The sequence below is a fragment of the Pinus tabuliformis genome, chromosome 6, assembly GCF_031772625.1.
Source record: "Pinus tabuliformis cultivar Carrire ecotype Pingquan chromosome 6, CPIR1, whole genome shotgun sequence".
Taxonomy (NCBI): domain Eukaryota; kingdom Viridiplantae; phylum Streptophyta; class Pinopsida; order Pinales; family Pinaceae; genus Pinus; species Pinus tabuliformis.
Window position 1 is genome coordinate 18,195,379 of NC_142292.1, and position 14,183 is coordinate 18,209,561.

The window sequence follows — 14,183 nt, forward strand, 5'->3', positions numbered from 1 at the left end:
ATAGAGGAAGAACATGTGGGTCGGTTTCACTGCCGAAAACTCTGATATAGGTGAAATTTTCTTCTCCAAACCAACTTGCTACTGCTGGTAAATCAAAGGAAGCTTGATAGGAGATTTTTGAAATGGGTTTATCAAAAATGGAATAGTAAATGGGCACCATAAAACCATTACAGATTTGATACAGGTGGTGTTTATAAGAAGACTTCCACAATTTTTGATGATATATATGAATGGGTGAAGGGTCCTGTGCAGTCCACCTCCACCCGAGAACAGGAAATTCGGAATTGAAACAAAGGGTGTCTAAGATATATGCACTATAGTAGAACGGGGGCATTTTCCTTTCTGAAACAACAGTCTGAGATCTAAAATCACGAACAGCTACTGCTAATTTATCCGAAAGAATAGTAGCCCAATCCATAATCCAACTGTTTGCTGCTGCCTCCATTAAAGGAACCATTTCAATGGTAAAATTGGCAGAATCATGCAATCCCCACAGCCTACACATCATAATCCCCGCATAACAATAAGGAGAAGCCAAAGAATCGACTGAGTACTTACCGGAGGATTCGTGCTTGTGCTTGTTGGGATTTTGCCTCCAATCCTTGATAGGTTCAGATTCGATCTCATTCTCGCTTGCAAACTTCTCCAGGAAGGCCTTGTTATATATTTTCTCTGGCTCGGGCAAATGATACATTTGCCTTAGGTCATCTGGCTTGAATGATCCGAAAATCCTCCCATCTCTGGTATTAAAAGTTCTGTCCAAAATGGGGATTTCTTCAATCGCCCATCGCACAATGTCTGTATAGGGAAGAATTTGTTCTCTGGCCGCTATCCTGTGAAGGAAAGAGTCGGCCAAATATTTGAGAGTTGCATCAGACTTCTTGAGTAGGTCCACACTAGCTTCTGTCACTGTCTTTTCTGGTTGCTCAGCTTCAATTAAGTTATAAGTGCCTTGCCAAGTAACTATGGTGAGCCCCGTGCATGTTGTATCAGATATTAGGCCCTTCTTCTTGTTTGCGGCCGCTTGTCCTGCAATTGGTGTTGCGGAAGCACTTGCAGTCTTCTTGGACTTCTTTCCCATCTTCTTAGGCCTAGCTTCTACGAATGAATTCTGCACAAAGAGGCAGGGCGTAATACACAGAGATAGCAATGAAAAAACTCTTAAGTGATACAACACATATGAATAGATGCGTAACTGAAGGATTTAGCTTTTAAAATGGGCGCGGATACAATCCGTAAAAAGATTTTAGGACATGATCTTATTAATTAGCCGTTTTCAATCTGTCATTCCTTAAATGCCCATTATATCGTTATTTGGGTGAACGATTCACTTAAGCATGCAATGGTCGTTTTGGCGGTTGAGCATAGATGAAGGATTCCGTGAGAGATCAAGCTTTTATTACAAATGAATTGTGCCATCCCATCACTTAACGGTTCTTTGTTGAAAACCGCGCTTTATCGGATCGCAATCGGGGATATGATTAGTGCGCTTTAATGGTGTGTATTGGATATCACCGATCGCCGAATGCGATATCGCATCGGCGAAAAGCTTTGAGTGCAATAAGACTTGGGTGAGATTGTCGTCGATACTCGATTCCCGATTGCGCATCGCATAGGGACAAGTCTTTGGGAACATCACAACTGTTGTAGCGCTTCGCCGATCGCCGAATGCGTATCGCGTCGGGACTATTGGCATGGGGCATTATAACATGTACATGGAATATCGCCGATCGCCGAATGCGCCGAATGCGCATCGGCGGAAATCTTTGGGGTGCTTAATTGTAATTCATGTGTCATTGCGATATGCGATCTTGCGATCGCTTTATCGCAATGACAAATCATTACATGATTTCTTTTTAAGGGTTTGTCCAAAAAGTTTTATAAAGTGAATTTATTCATCTATTGGACTTTTTTGGATTACAATAGCATTGATACCAAATTAAATTCTAAAGGGACCCATTTCATACGTTAATATTTATAAGTAAAGATGATATGAAATGGGGGGTTGTTGTAGAGCACAACAATTGGCGATTCGCTGGAAGAACCAGTTATCTCTTTCAAAAAATAGAAACATTTAAGCTTTTTCAGAAAATAGAGTTTCAATCAATGGGGAAATTTCTAATATAACTAGATTTCAATATATTCTGAGAAAAATGAAACTATTCTGTTGACTTCCTCTTTTCTAAGAAAATAAAAACATTCTAAGCTTTGAAATAGGTTTTTATTGGTTTGTAATGATAAAATAGAATACCTTTCCAAATCAGCGTTTTATAGTAAACTCATCTGTCATAGGTAGAGCCTCTGCTGCCAGCAAACATCTATAGTTTCGACAGGGATACCTTTTAACCATGTGATTGTCCATTGTCCCATCCAATTAAGAGTGTGATTAACAGAATGAATTCAAAATAGTTTTTCATATTTTGTATTTCATTTCCTTCTTTGTCATTGATAAGATAAAAAGCCATTGTCCTGGTTTGGTGGCCAGCTGTTGACAATGCCACTCACTGATAGTAGTTTAACTGAACAAGCTGGCTCGTGATGAGACCCCTTGTCTTGTAATTTCAAGCCATTACCCTGTTTTGGTTTGCAGTATTGGTAATGTCAGATAAACTATTTCTCTATGAACGTGGTAAGCAGGCTTGTAATAAGACCTCTTATCTTAAATATCTTATATTTTAGAATTACACTCTGAATAATCATAAACTTTAGTGAATGGGGTGAACAATCTTCTTCTTAGGAGTAATGGATGACAGAGTAAGAGTTGAAGATGCTGAGATTGGATTGATTCCTATTTTAGTATGGATAACCTTTAGAGACCAATTTGAAAAACAGAAAATGGTTTATAATATTTCTATGCTTTGAGAGGAGTTGACAAAATTTGAATTGTGATTTTCAGAATACAAAGATATCTAATTTCCTAGAAATTATCCTTTCTGGTTAAAAATTCTATCATTTTAAAAGCAAATGTTCATTCTCGTTCTATGGGGACAACTTTTCAAACACAGCAAAAGGTCAATGGGAGACATCTCACAACCTTATTTCTTAAAATCCTACAAACTATAAAATCCTACTGAAATAAAAGGAGAAGGGGTTACCTCCTCAGTGAAAAAATTTCTTCAAGACAAGGCCATTAACAGGGAGAGAATCTCTCAAACCTGATAAATCTTGCAATATAAAGGTTGAATGGCCTATCTTCTCACAGATCTGAAATGGTCCAAGCCACAAATTCTGGAACTTGGAGTGTTTACCCTTGTCCTCATGGGCTTTGTCCCATTTCAGAACTAAATCATCGACTTGGAATTGTTTTGAACCGGATGAGACTGAATCAAAAGCTACTTTGATGACTTGCTGATGTTTGGCATGGATAACCTTGGCTCTTTCTCTTTCCTCTTCTAATTTTAGGATCTGGTCATGTCTAAACTGAATAGAAGAGGAAGGAGTTTCCTCAATGAACTACACTAGGGCTAAAGAAGGAAGAATAAGATTTGTGGGTAAGATTGCTTCTTTTCCATAGACAAGATTAAATGGAGAAGTTCCAATAGAAGCTTTCTGTGTTATCCTATTAGCCCATAATGCGAACACTAAGGATTTGTGCCAATTCCTCTGATTTTGTTCGATAGTTCGCTTAATGATTTTAATCAGATTCTTATTAGTAGATTCTGCTAAACCATTTCCTTGGGGATAATAATTAGCATAATATTTTAACTTAAATCCTCTTTTAATAGCGAAATCGAACATAGCATTGCCTGAAAAGTAAGATGTATTATCAAAAACAAGAACATTTGGGACACCAAACCTAGTAATGATGAATTGGTCTATGAATTCAATGATTGCTTCAGAATTTGTTGTCTTTAAAGGGATCGCCTCAACCCATTTTGTAAAGTAATCGGTAGCAGTAAGGATATACTTATGCTGTTTGGAAGATGCTGGAGTAATCTCCCCAATGATATCCAATCCCCATTGCTCAAATGGCTGTTCAATGTTGATTGGTTGCAGGGGGAAAGCTGATTTACGTTGTCTTCCGCTAGCAGTTTGACAATTTAGACATTTCCTTACGTACTCATGAGCATCTTTAAACAAAGTAGGCCAATAGTAACCAGCATGAATAATTTTGTGAGCTGTTGTGTCAGCTCCGAAATGTCCTCCTGCTGGTCCGTCATGTAGCTCCTGCAAAACCTTTTGGGCTTCAGGTTTTTCAAGGCATCTTAACAAGATAGAATCGTAATTCTGTCTAAATAGCACGTCATCAATGATTGTAAAATTCTTCGCTTTTAATCTAATGGCCCTTTTGTTTTTGTAAGCCAAATTCGGAGGTGCATAACCATTCTTTAGATAAAAGATTAAATCTGCATATTGAGATCCAGAATCAGTAACACTTATCTGATTAATTTCTTGAGTTTGATCTGTATCGCTTGATTCTGGAATGTTGGATGCTCCTGCCAATATCCTGCAAAAACCTTGGCCCCTAACAATCTTTGCTGGCTTAATTTCTAGGTCATACTCTTGAAGCGCTGTGACCCAATTTGCCCTTTTTTCACCCAGCTCTTTTTGGATTAATAGTTGCCTAACTGCCGGGAAAGGAACTATTATTTTTGTATGGGTTTTTAAAAGAAAGGGTCTATAATGTTTGACCGCTTTAAATACAGCAAAGGCTTGTTTTTCTACATCGGAGTAATTTAATTCGGCACCCTGAAGATTTGAACTGAAGAATGATATGGGTGCTTCTAAATTGTGAGCATTTGGCTGCGTGAGAACTGCAGCATAAGACACATCAGACACAATGGTATACAATGTAAAATGATTAGAAAAATTTGGAGTATTCAAGGCTGGGGCATTGATTATTGATTGCTTGATAACATCAAAAGCTTGCTTTTCTTCTGATCCCCGCTTGAAGACTGAATTCTTCTTGATCATTGTCTGAAGTGGTAATACAATTTGAGAAAAATCTGGAACAAATCGTTTAACAAAATTAATCTGGCCTAAAAATGACTGCATCGACTTTTTATTGTGTGGGAAAGAGATTTCATAAATTTCCTTGATCCGATCAGGATCAATATAAATGCCATCTTTGGATACAATAAAGCCTAAGAGTTTTCCTTGATCAAGAGCAAAGAAAGACTTCTTTGGGTTCAGAGAAATACCATATCTTTTGCATCGCTGAAAGATTTGATTTAAGTCATGCAAATGATTATATCTCTTTTTAGAATATACAGTAATATCGTCTAGATAGACGACTACTGTTCGGTTAATCAACCCTCTAAAGGCTATATCCATAGCTCTCTGGAATGTCGCTCCTGCATTTATGAGTCCAAAAGGCATTTTCTGATATGCATATGTTCCCCATTTGGTTCTGAATGTGGTTTTAAGTTGGTCATCAGGATGAACCAGAACTTGGTTATATCCTGAGAATCCATCAAGAAAGGACATCAATTCAGAGCCTGCTACTGATTGGAGGATTTTCTCCATAGTAGGTAATGGGAAGTTATCTTTCAAGCTCGCTTTGTTCAGGTTCCTGAAATCGATACAAATTCGAATGTCGCCATTTTTCTTTCTGACTGGCACCATATTAGAGACCCAGTTTGAGTGTCGGACCGGAAAAATAATCTTGGATTTCAAGAGCTTGTTAAGTTCCGACTTTATCTGGCTCTCCAAATTTGGATGTATTTTTCTTAACTTTTGCTGAATCAGTTTCTGATCAGGAGGCATAGGAATGGTATGCTGGATAATAGATGTATCATATGTCTTCAAATCATCATACTTCCAAGCAAAGACCTGTTTGTTTTTTCTTAACAGTTTAATAAATGCTTCCTTTTCTTCCAAGGAAAGTCCTAATCCTAAATTGATGTTTTGAGGAGCATGATCAGTACCTAGATTTATCAATTCAAATCTAAGGGTAGAACTTTGAAGCTTTGCATTAATTACAAGTTTAAACCTATCTTTGATATCATAAAGATCTTCGAGCTTTACCACTGGTTTAGGAATTGAATTTTCTTGAAGCGTTTCTTTCATCTGTAGATCATGGTCATTTTCCTCAATAATTTGATTGTCATAGGACTTTTCGGAAGTTAGAAATTGCAAGATATCTTCATCGTGGTTAAATACTCTCCAATTAGTGACATTGTCGGGAATTGAAGGCCTAAAAAGTAATTCTACAGAAAATCTATCAAGGCTGTAGTCTTCAGAAGGTAGAAGCTTAGAAGCTACATTGGCTAGTAGGTCGGCTGCCGAGTTTTGTGACCTAGGAATGGAAGAAATGTTAAATGCTGAAAAGTGTGAGGTAAGATCCTGTACTAGCGATTGATAATGCTTGAGGTGACTTGAAAGACAATGAATTGCATTCCTCACCTGTTTGACAATGATTTCCGAATCGCCGAATACTTTTAGATATTGTACTTTAAGGTCGATTGCTTTATATAATCCCTGGACTAAAGCTTCATATTCGGCTGTGTTGTTAGTGCAATCAAATTCTAACCTACAAGACAACATTGTCTTTTCTCCTTGTGGACTAACCAAAATGCAACCTGCTCCTGAGCCTTCGCTGGACTTAGAGCCATCAAAATATAAAGACCAAAATAAAGGAGTATTAACAAAAATATTTACATTTTCCTCAGCATCATTAAAACATCTGGACTTATTAGTTTGTGAAAAAATTTCAATCTGAGATGTAAAATGATTGACTGAAAAAGGAGATGATTGGGCAACAAAGTTGCCAAAGAATGATTCTGACGAATAGTTCCCCAAAATGTTGTTGTTGAACGCTACAGGTGGGTTTTCTTGCTCAAATTCAGTAACTGTGTGGGTCATATGCTTCTCTCGATCGATCCTTATTTGATTTGGCTTTCCCTTGTAGGGAAGCCAAATATGTGACCAATCTGTGGAAATATACCCATGCAGTTTTTCGGACCAATCTCTGCTCAAAATTAAACCGTAGAATTCAGGTATGTCAGCAATTAAGATATCAATCCTCTGTACAATCCTGGGATCGGCAGACAACCTGATGGTTACGGAATTAATTTCTCCCATAACCTGCACTTTGGTCCTGTCCAACTGTACAATATGAATAGCAGACTTCTGGGGTTCAATGTTCCGTTTAGAGCAAACTGAAGCTGGCATGATATTAGATGATGCCCCTGAATCAATTAAACAGTTGTGCAGGTTTCTGTTATAAATCTCATAGGTCAGCAGGAAGGGTGGAGTATGAGAATTTGATCTATCTCCAATTAGAACTGAATCGGTAGCTTCAACCATACCTGAAGGAGGTTGGCCTGAATCGTTGGCAGCTCTTGCACTAGGAAGGGGAGTAGAGGGAACAACATTCAATTCTTTAAGAAGTAATTTTTTCTGATGCTTTAATTTACTAAGCTCAAACATAGTTATGTTTGCCTTAGTTTTCTTCATGTCATCAACAATGTTATATTCCATTGAATCGGATACCACCAATGTCTTGGATGTTGAAGGAGAATTAGAAGTTGAAGGCTGGTTTTGGGGAACTACTACAGGCGACTTCTTTGGGGGAACTTTTTCCTTTGTTGTGGTAGCGCCTGCACTCCTTTTCTTTGAAGTTGCCTGGGCAGGTTCAGAAGTACTTTTACTTCTTGTAGTAACCGGAAAGGCTTCTTCTTCGTTCTCGGTAACAGAGTTTGGGAGTATAAAATCCCACATTCCGTGGCATTCAGCTACTTCTTCTTCATCATCGGTTTGTGAGGTTGTTTCCTCTTCCTCTTCTTCTTGCTCTGAATCTGCGTTAGATATAACATTGGGTGGCTTTGTTTCAGTTTTCTTAAAAGTCCTAAATGGTCTTTTGTTTGAGGTTTCGGCCACCTGCTTCTTTATTTCAACCATTTCGTTAGACAACGTTTTAAGGAATTTTTGTAAACCCTCCATGTCGTACGGGTCCTTTGGGGTTTTCTTCTTGGAATCCTCTTTAAATGAGACTTTTTTAGCTTTTCTATCTTCCAAAGCAGCTTTCTTCTCTAGAGCGTTGATGCGCTTTTCAACAGCAAGTGCTTCTCTCATGTTTTCAGCTAAGGTAGGTTTCCCAGCCCTGTCCACGAAAATAGCTATGTTGGCAGGTAGGGCAGTAATATACCATTCGCTTCGAATTTGTTCACTTGGTTTAGAAGCTGTAGGGATTTTATTCAAGAGTTTATTAAATCTGGCATTAAACTCCTTTATTGGTTCCCTATGCTCTATTCTCAGATTGGAGAGGTCGTTTATTAAAGTAGCTAAGGACCTATCATCTACATATTTGGTAAGAAACTGCTCTTGGCATGTGTTCCAACTGGTAATTGAACCAGAGGGTAAGGAAAAATACCAGGATCCTGCTGATCCTTGTAAGGTGTAGGGGAAGAGTCTTACAACAACATCTTGTTCTGTCACTCCTTTTAAGTTAACTGCTAACATAAAATTATTAATGTGTTCTTCAGCCTGGGTCCCGTCATCTGGGTTAAATTTAGGCAGCCATTTTTCAGGAGCATCTGGTAGATCATGCAATGGTGCAGGCATGTTGACTGCACCTGGCCTAGTCCATGGGTCTGCCATTATAATAGCGACAGTGGTTGACACTACTGTTGGAATTCTAGATGTATGGGAAGGGATTAATGATGAGGAGTGAACAGGTTGGGATGTTGAGGCTTCTAATCCCTGGTGAACGACAATTTGTAATGGGGGAGTGGATGGTTGACCTCGCAGAGGGACAGATGCAATGGAGGACGTGGATGAAAGCTCTTCACTATCAGATCCTTCAGTAATTTTCTTCTCCTTTTTCCTTTTAGGTAAAGGGAACTCAGTGGGTTCAATACCAAGTTTTTCGCTCTGAAGTCTGGTGAGAGGATGAGTCAGATTGAACTGCGAAGTCGCACTGCTTTCTGATACCTCAGATTTCTGTGGTGAAATCGAGAAGCTCTGAAGTTTATGGATTAGAGACTGGACTTTAGGTGATTCAAGACTTAATTGTTCTGGGGTATGATGGGTTTGAGCAGTGGTAGTTGATTCCCCTTCTCCTTGTTTGGATACCGGCGAACCAGTGTGCAAATGGGAAGGTCGAGGGGATTCGGAGGGAGAATTACTCTTAGAATGGCTTATAGGTTTGGACTTATGTGCCATTCACAGTTGATGGCCCTCCTTCTAGCGCCAATTATGTTGATGCCTCGAAAATCGCTGCAACAACATAGGGGAAACCACCCGGTCCGGACCTTAGTACAGCTCCTTTTCCGTTTGGAATAGTGGCTCTGACTGGGGATAATGGGACCAGTTTCCCAGAAATAGATAAAATGGGATGGATGAGCGATTCATAGATTATGCTAGTGATAAGCAAATAACTAAAACTATCGGCAGGAATATAATAACTATAATCTACCCCGGGGGTTTTATCGATCTCTAAAGTGTAGCGTTTGATGATCTGAGCTTTTAGACAGGCATATAGATGACTCTGTCTCTAAACATAGATATTAAATTATTCAAGATTTGCTGTGCATAAATAGTTACACAAAGCGATAACAGCGAAATTACTACACTTTATCATTTATATCATTGTTACATGCATGATTAAAGGAAAAGGCAAATCGCAAAACATCCAATAGTGGAATGAGATAGAGATTTGCTGTTACAGCGAGTACATGTATTCAACAATAGCAAGAATATATAACATTACAATTCATATAAAAGGAATGACTTCAGACGTAGATAAAAGTACCATATGAGCTGCGGGACATTCCCAAATATCAATCGCTATTAGCAGTTCTTCCTCCAACACAGAAATCGTCCTCAACAAAGGCAATAGTGCACAATTGCATTAAAAAATTTGATGTCAAATTCAGAACAACTGGTGCAATTTCATAAAAGAATAGCGACTGAAGCACAGTAGTGCAAACTTCAGCCTATTAAGTCTGTTACAAAATTTTACGACCCTTTCCAAAACAATGAAAGGGTCTATAAATACTAATCTAATTTAAATATCTACTAAACAGAAATCCTACTAAGCTGGTATCAATAACTCTTGATCCTGTTTTGGTTGGCGATCTGGCAAGTGGGAGGGTGACTCATTAAGTCGGCTGCTTTCCTTTGAATCTGAGCTGATTTAATGCAAGCATTGGCTCAACTTCCGGGGGTTCGTTGAGGCACGAACTGAGCTGTGCAGCCTAGGTGGCATCTTGGATATCGGGAATTATACACCCGATTGCGTCTGTAAGGCACTTTAGGGCAGATCTCTGTGTATGTGGCTTGATTAAAAAGAGCCAATATGCATCTGAGGTTAAGCTTTTAACTCCAGTGATTAATCTTCCTTTTTCCTCTAATTCAGGGTAGCATGTTTGCTCTAATGTATTTGTGGTTGTCATCTTTCCCGGTGTACATTGAGAAATCATATTGGCTAGGTAAAGAGTGTTATTGACTAGATCCACTAGATTGTTGGCGGTTGATTTACATCTTGAAGCCGCCCTTTCTGCTTTCATCATTTGAGTGTGCCATTCTATGAAAAGTATATCTTTATGCGTTTCTATAATCCTGGGCAATTTTACTGCTTTTCCCAAATCAGTATCTTGCCATTCAAGATATGCAGTAATGGCCTCGTCCGCTTGATCTAGTTCAGTCCTGGCGTTTTCTACCTGCTGATTTATTGCTGTAGTTAGCTCACATAGTGGCTCAGCTTGAGTGATCTGTTGACATAAGAGTCTGACCTGAGATATCAACGCTTTGTTTATCAATAATGCCTCTGATTTAAACTCTTTTACCTGCGACGCGCCCTTCATCTTTTCCAGCTGCGATGACATTTGAGCGATTTGCTCATCTTTGGTCTTTATCATTTGCTCATTCGCCACTCTCAAATTTTCCAATGCCTCCGACAATTCTTTTTGTTTCTGGATTGCACCCTGATCAATCCTTTGCCTTTCCGCTTGCAATTGCTGAGTCAACTGATTTTTCTCTTGCTGTTGTGCCAGCAACTGTTCTTCTGCTTGTGCTGCCCTTTGCTTTGTTTCAACCAATTCTGTCTGTAACGCAAAGATTTCTTGGTCCTTATTTTTCAATAGAAGGCTCACCTCCGATGCTTTGTCAATTGTTGCCGCCGAATAAGCGCCCGCATACTGTGATAGCTTTGTTAAGTCATCAGAGGGATCCAATTCCTCCTTCCATACTACTTTACCCGTGACCGTTTGTTCTGGGAAGATAGAAGGTTGATCAATCCTTCTTCTCTTCCTTGATCGCTTTACAACTGCCCTATGTCTTGGGCTGTAGAAAACATCCAATGGCAGAATATCTTCTATCTGTAGAATAATCTGGTCAGAGGGGTCTTTTGGAATAACTTCAACTTCCTTAGAACTTGGTGGGCTGCTGGTTCCACTTAGAACCTGAGGAGAGGTAACATCATGTGTATCAGTTGTCTTGGAAGTGTCCCCATCTTTTGAACATTCCAATCCACTGATGATGGAATGAAATTGCTGCCATTCTTGAAATAGTTTGGGGTCTATAGTAGTGTCTACATTGACATCGGTGGTTTGCTTCTGCTGCTCTTTTTCGGCATGGGACTCGCTCCGTTCTTTTTCCTGCTCTTTCCTCTGCTGCTCCTCTTTTTCTCTTCTCTGTTTCTCTTCTTGTTCTCTCTTCTGCTTTTCCTCTAGTTCTTTCTTCTTTCTCTCTTCTTGTTCCATTTGTGTTTTCTGCTGTTTCTCGGCTTGTTCTTTCTTTAGCCTCTCCGCCTGTTCTTTTCTCTGTCTTTCTGCCTGTTGCTTCTTTTGCCTCTCCTCCTGTTCCTTGAACTGTTCCTGAACAGGTCCGCTTGATGATGTCGCTGGGGTTGTTGCCAGTAAATCCAGAGGCAGAGTTTGCAACCTCTGTTCTCTGAGTTTATTGAACTCAGTTAATCCCTCATCATTATATCGCATCCTAGCGAGTTCTTTAGCATGACCTATTGATTCGGAGGCAACGAACAGGTCATCAAACATATCTTTCTGATTCTCAAACCTTGTTAATTTGGCCTGTTCTAATGCATTGTAAGCAGTCTTTTTTGGGTCGTATGGTCTGTTTGGGATCGTGGCCAGAGTTAAAGACTGAAGGTTCGTGGCTTCTTTTTCTGCATGTTTAAGATCATGCAGAGTATAAACACCACATCTGAAGGAAAAAGATGGCCATCCCTTCTTCTTTTCTCTTTTAAGAGTTTGTGTAGTACTCTCAGCCATGATTTGATATGCAATTTCCCTTGCTAGCAGCTTACCTGGAACATATAGAGGAAGAACATGTGGGTCGGCTTCACTGCCGAAAACTCTGATATAGGTGAAATTTTCTTCTCCAAACCAACTTGCTACTGCTAGTAAATCAAAGGAAGCTTGATAGGATATTTTTGAAATGGGTTTATCAAAAATGGAATAGTAAATGGGCACCATAAAACCATTACAGATTTGATACAGGTGGTGTTTATAAGAAGACTTCCACAATTTTTGATGATATATATGAATGGGTGAAGGGTCCTGTGCAGTCCACCTCCACCCGAGAACAGGAAATTCGGAATTGAAACAAAGGGTGTCTAAGATATATGCACTATAGTAGAATGGGGGCATTTTCCTTTCTGAAACAACAGTCCGAGATCTAAAATCACGAACAGCTACTGCTAATTTATCCGAAAGAATAGTAGCCCAATCCATAATCCAACTGTTTGCTGCTGCCTCCATTAAAGGAACCATTTCAATGGTAAAATTGGCAGAATCATGCAATCCCCACAGCCTACACATCATAATCCCCGCATAACAATAAGGAGAAGCCAAAGAATCGACTGAGTACTTACCGGAGGATTCATGCTTGTGCTTGTTGGGATTTTGCCTCCAATCCTTGATAGGTTCAGATTCGATCTCATTCTCGCTTGCAAACTTCTCCAGGAAGGCCTTGTTATATATTTTCTCTGGCTCGGGCAAATGATACATTTGCCTTAGGTCATCTGGCTTGAATGATCCGAAAATCCTCCCATCTCTGGTATTAAAAGTTCTGTCCAAAATGGGGATTTCTTCAATCGCCCATCGCACAATGTCTGTATAGGGAAGAATTTGTTCTCTGGCCGCTATCCTGTGAAGGAAAGAGTCGGCCAAATCTTTGAGAGTTGCATCAGACTTCTTGAGTAGGTCCACACTAGCTTCTGTCACTGTCTTGTTGGCATTATGATTCAAGTGTTGTCCTTGATGGCAACTCACTCAGAGGTTGGTACAGGTGCTCAGAGACTGGTACAGGTGATGGCAACTTAACTAGTGGACAGATCTCAGTACAGCAGGACAAGAAAGAGATATACGCAGGTTCATCAAGGCGAATCAGCGTGTACACGCAGGTTGGCTTCAGTAAAAGCGCGTACATGTGAAAACGTACCTTTGGTCAGTGGCAGTTAGTCCTTGGAAGTTGTGCCTATGGTTTTGGACCATGGTGTCTCGACGGACGTGTCGATCCCTAGTTTCGAGGTTGATGGTATTGTGTTACTATGGTTTTGGCTCTTGGTATTGAGCAAGGCCTAAGGCTATATAAGGAGAAGATCACTAGGCCAAAGAGAGGAAGTGTGAGGGATGAAGATCTGAGGAAGTGTGTGATCCAAGTGCTGGTTATGGGTTGGTGATCTGAACCAAGGTTTTACTCATGTGGAGGATGATGAATGATGGAACGAGATCTCAAGGCTTGGAATGATTATCTTCATATGGTTTGCCTATGGATAGATCAGATCTACTGACGCATGTTTATTATTATGATCTGGGTATGTTTTGATGTCTGATATAGCTGCAGAGTTATAAGTTAGAATTTGCAGATCTGTACGCGGGTTGGATTTGGTAAAAGAGCGTATACACGCAGGTTGGGTTCATCCAAGTAGCGTATACAATGTGAAGTATGATATTTGAAGATGAAGTTGGATCTGGTTGTTGTTATGTTGTCTGGTTGTTGTTGACAGGGTTACAGTGATTCAGAATTGGGTGTTTCAGTGATTGATGATGCAGGTTGTTCTACAATGATGATTGTTTCATGGATCCAGTATGAAAATGTATGAAACGTGGTCCCGGGAAGATCGTAGGGTTGGCACCTACGTACTAGTAAATGGATCGGCTAGTACAAGAGCTATGAAGGTTGTAGCCTTCTGTAGGGTTGGTACCTACGTACTAGTAAATGGATCGGCTAGTACAAGAGCTATGAGGGTTGTAGCCCTCTGCAGGTTGCAGCCTGCG